Source organism: Nilaparvata lugens, chromosome 2, assembly GCF_014356525.2.
Source record: "Nilaparvata lugens isolate BPH chromosome 2, ASM1435652v1, whole genome shotgun sequence".
In the NCBI taxonomy this organism is placed as follows: Eukaryota; Metazoa; Arthropoda; class Insecta; order Hemiptera; family Delphacidae; genus Nilaparvata; species Nilaparvata lugens.
The window spans coordinates 57808516-57812721 of NC_052505.1; the positions used below are offsets into that span (position 1 = coordinate 57808516).

At 35.3% G+C, this 4206-nt stretch overlaps 1 long non-coding RNA gene across 1 annotated transcript; it reads left to right on the forward strand.

Annotated features, from left to right (window-relative positions):
• The first annotated feature begins 605 nt into the window (after positions 1 to 605).
• LOC120349563 lies at positions 606 to 3916 on the forward strand. Its single transcript, XR_005570389.1, has 4 exons — positions 606 to 677; positions 781 to 859; positions 2810 to 2924; positions 3791 to 3916. It is a non-coding gene; the product is annotated as an uncharacterized LOC120349563 (long non-coding RNA).
• The last annotated feature ends 290 nt before the right edge of the window (positions 3917 to 4206 follow it).

Below are 4206 nucleotides of genomic sequence, written 5' to 3' on the forward strand. Positions count from 1 at the left end.
TCCACCAAAAACACTTTCAAATATCACAACTATTTGCAGACCTTATATGCTTATGCTCCCCTTAGATCTCCATCAAATATAATAGCAAATTCTCCTCACCAACACAAAAAAGATCACAAATACAACATCTTAAATACATTTCCTCCTTATAACCTAATACAGTACTTTTCAAATTTGCTGCTTGCAATGGCGCCGACTTATCTTCATACAATACATATTTGACTCTCATATAACAGATTTCTTTCAAAAATAATTTCGACATACAAATTTTTTGGGCTTATACTTCATTACAATTTCTAGGTCTCAATATTAATAATATTCTATAGATCAGGTACAATTCTTCTCTTTGTTGCTATACATTGGGTTTTGGCTTTGATGGTAACTCGGTTCAATTGAGGTTTCTCAGTAACAACATGGCATAAACAATGGTAATAAAATATAGAAAATGTAAATAATTATATTAACATTAATAAATACATTAATCAACAATATATAAATAGCTTTTTTGGGAACAATTTCTTTTTTCATAAACATATGTTTGAGGGCTACATACTTGATTTAGGTGGCTTTGGCTAACTGACTACTGGTTCTAGATTTCCACTTTCCTGACATCATAATTTCTTAGTTTCTATTCTATGGTACTAACTAACCTATTCATCACAATTTTCACATCTAAGGTAATTTACTTAATTTATTTTTACTATCCCCGCTTGTGTCCTTTTTTTATATGATGTTGATTACTAAAATACATACTTAAAAATAGTTCTTTGATTGTTTCAGGCTTCTAACGGTTGGAAGGAATCAAAAGTTGGATTAGTTGACATGCGGTTCTATGCCAAGATTAAATTTATTACTACAGGTCAGTAATTGGTTGATAATGATGTTTTCCTTTGACTTCTTATCGTATTTACTTCAAATTCGATGATATTGCCTGTAGAATTGTTGTGGTTTTCCCATATCTTCTAGTGTTTCTGTTTGTAGCTATGCTGTAGGCCGGTTAGGTTATCTGCTATCCGTCTGTTATTGCTAGATGAGGCTGTCCTAATGATAATTTTTCCTTCATAAATTTAAAACCCTGGTATCTTGTATACTTTTTCAAACAATTCATTGATCTGATTCTGATTTCTTTCTTATTATTTTCTATTTATTCTGTTGAGTTTCATTTCTCTTTCATTGAATCTCGATATTTTCACTTTAATGGCATTGTTTATAATTCTAATTACACCAATAAACAACTTTATAATATAAAGCTTCCAATCATCTTCATCCGGTATTTTCCACTCAAATTCATTATTAGTCTTCATCATTATAATAAACAATTCAATAATATAGGACTCCCAATCAACAATAATAAATTCTTTCAACAATAACATTACAATCTTTTTTACCATATTCACATCATAGTCTTTCATTAATATCACAGCCATGTTAATCCACACAATACAATAAATCAGAACACTTATCATTTCTTTAATAATATAATCTCTCAACATATAATAGCCTGGTACTTCCATTTTATTTACATTATTTCTTATTTCTTTCACTCTTCTTAGAAACTGTTTATCCTTTATCAATCTCCATGAGTAGTCCACTTTATTATTATCCATGCATGTTTCAGTTTTATCCCATTTATTTGGTCTGTTTTTCCAGTCACATTGCTGATCATAGCCTTTAAAGCGTATGTGCCGTGGATGCATGCCGTTGATCCTCTGTCCTCCATCCTGGGGTCGGTCCAGTATCCTCCTCTGGCATTTGAAACATGCATGCAGCCGGTATGCGCGCGCGCGGTTCCTCCTTCGTCTCTTCCGCCTCCAGGCCTTGCGATGCATGCTTCTTTTCTCCGGTAGTCCATCCTCTCGATCCTCCATGGGGTCCTTGGTCTGCTGTGTGGTCGAATGATGCGTGGGTGTGGTGTGCAAAAGCAGTATATCGCATGTGGGCTCCATATTAGGCAATTCCTTTGCAGCATCTTGGTATTCCTTGGTGGCTGGTTGCTCTTCCTGTCGACTGTTTGCATTTGGTAGTGATGGGATTTCGTCATTATTGTAGTGGATCGGTTCTTGTTGTGGGGTTGTGGCAGGTAGTGATTCTTTGGGGGGGAACAGTATACTTAAAATGGGTTGTTGCTTGCAGCTGGTTTTTGGTGGTGGTTTATCTGGTGTTGGTTTTTGTGTTCTTTGTTGGTTTAACCTGGTTGCATGTGCTGAAGTATAGTTTGTACTTATTTGATGAGGTGGCGGTTTATAATTTCTGTTATAATTATTGTGAGCATAATCATTATTTGTGTTTAATTGATCACGGCCATCATAATAATTCCTGCGATTATTTTGCTGTGAGTAATGATTTGTTGGGCAATTTTGAAAATTTCTACTATTCCAATTATTATTTTGTTTATGATCATAGCGGTGTTCAAATTGAGGAGCAGATCGAGAGCGATCATATGGTACCGGTTCATAAGCTTGGCTGGTGTACTGATTAATTTTTGAATTATATAGATTCTGTGTATACATTTGATCTGACCGGTGATTTGATATTGCCATCACAGATTTTATGCCATATAGATGATTTATTAATTATTTACAATCAGTTATGGGTTGAGTGGCGAGCGCCATTCTAACTTATAAGGTAGCTTCTTTAAAATAATACTCGCTAATGCAGATTCGTTTATCGGCTCATTCAGCTGAGAATTCTTGAACTGTAGGGCAGTGACGAAAGTGGTACATGCACCGTCTAAATTAGGATTGAGATCGCATGATATGATATACACTAGTACGTCCAACTGTTTACTTCTGCTCCAATACTGTTCCAGGGATACAGCAATAAACTCCTCCAATGATGTAAACTCATGGGCTCTACTCCGAAAAAACATCAGGGGTTCGCCACTTAGTAAGCTGGTCAAACGGAGTCGCCACATACCCCAAGAGGTGGGTGCAAGAGTTTGTGCTAATTTTATTTGGTCAATGAATGGTTGAGGTTGCAAATGGCAATCCGTATTATCAAATTTACTCAGTCCCTGCAGTATACTGTGTGGATTTATGCCATCTGCTTGAATTCCATGAGGTTGCTGCTGGATATGATTTTCTAATGCTGTTATTTTCTCATGTGCCTCCTGCCATTGATTATTACTTGCAATTTTATTAGTCTTTACCTCTTGATTTAATTGTGTTAGAGTGGATTTGTGTATTTGCAGAGTTCCATTTAAAGCTTTACATGTTTCTGTGTTCTGATTAAGATTACCTTGCAATTGGTTCATTTGTGTGTATATACTGGTTTGTTTATTTTGCATAGCTGTGATACTATTAGTATTTTTATCCACTGTAATTGAGATATTTTGGTTAGCAGCTGTAATCTGTTTTTTGATTTCCTGTTGGCAATCAGCTTTAATGCTGGTTTTAATTTCCTGAATAAGTGCAGTGGATTGTATTATTAGACTATCTATCCTTTCGTTTAGTTCACAGGTAACTGTATCTAACCTTTCTGATAATCCTGCCGTAACTTTGTCCTGACTTTCTTTTTGTAAATTTATCATTACCTTCAGCTCCTCCCTATGACTTTCTACCTTGCTATCGATAGCATCTAACCTCTGTTCTATTGATTGTATGGCATCCGTTGCCTCTTTCAGACCCTGTTTATTTGACTCTTTAATTGCTGTGTTTCCTTTTTTAATCTCCTGCATCATATTACTCATGGAATTTTGTAGCATGATAGTGAACATACTGGTAGTTTGTTCCATTATTACCTTGGTTACTGGGTCTAGATCCATATCTGAAAACATGCTTTGTTTTGTCAGATGTGCCTGTGCCTCCGGGGATACTGGATCTGTGGGCTGCTCCTCGCCCCCCTCGATGTTGATCTCTGCTATCCTCTGGTTCAGCTCTCTCCAAAATATAGTTTCCACAATAATAATAAAATTTTTATAAAATAATTTCTTCTTGTTTAAAGCTATTGTTTCCCAAAAAGTAGTATTTTCTTGCCTGCATTCCCCAATTTATTCTTATATCTAATTATCCATCCAAATTTCAATATGCCTAGACTTGTCTTTAGTTATTATCATCATCAATATATAGTCTTGACTTATTTTCAATAATTATTTAATGAGCTCTGTTCTCATCATCAGTTCTACGTTGGATACGACATGTTTCTGTCACATTATTTTTGATGGAATAACGCTTTGCCTCCTACTTGGCGTCAATCGGTAGAGCATGA